This window comes from Brassica oleracea, unplaced genomic scaffold, assembly GCF_000695525.1.
Source record: "Brassica oleracea var. oleracea cultivar TO1000 unplaced genomic scaffold, BOL UnpScaffold01449, whole genome shotgun sequence".
In the NCBI taxonomy this organism is placed as follows: Eukaryota; Viridiplantae; Streptophyta; class Magnoliopsida; order Brassicales; family Brassicaceae; genus Brassica; species Brassica oleracea.
The window spans coordinates 757-1,526 of NW_013617984.1; positions in this window are offsets into that span (position 1 = coordinate 757).

The window sequence follows — 770 nt, forward strand, 5'->3', positions numbered from 1 at the left end:
GGTAAGTTCTTTTTTTAAAGTTCAATTCATTTATTTTTTTATTTTTATTTTATCATCTTATTATATTATTTAAATTTGGCTATTTTCTATTTCAGTCGGTTCCAAAGATGAAGAGACGTTTGGTCGGTTTGGGTCGTCGCACCCGGTCGGTTCCTCCTTCTTCTGCACCACCGCCCTTTGTTGATCCAGAAGTACTTACGGCTCAGTTGAAGGACAAGGATGATCGCATATCTTTGTTGGAGACCCAGATGGCGGCTCAACAGGCGGGCTATGAGGCACAGAGGAGGTTGAACCATCAAATGATGGAGAAGAGGCTGAAGCAGCAAATGATGGAGATGATGAAGAGGATGTACCCGAACGAGGTGTTCCCGAACGTGCAAGACCCGTAGTTTTTTTTTTTTTTCAAAAACTCGGAATGTTTTATTTTTATTTGTACAACTTTGAATATTATATGATATGTTTTCAATTTTGATTTTAATTTTATATTTTCGAATTTAAATTTCAAAAATTTTATTTTAAAAAAAAAATTAATTTTTTTTAAATTCCGAGGAAATGAACCCTCGGAATATTCCGACGAACATTTCCTCGGAATAAGTCGTCGGAATATACCGAGGGACTCCTTCCTCGGAATTTTCCAAGGGACTCCTTCCTCGGAATTTTCCAAGGAACTCCTTCCTCGGAATTTTCCGAGGGCTCCGTTCCTCGGAAATTCCCGATGAAAATTCCGAGGAACATTTCGTCGGAACTTCCGAGGATTGGACCATCGGAAA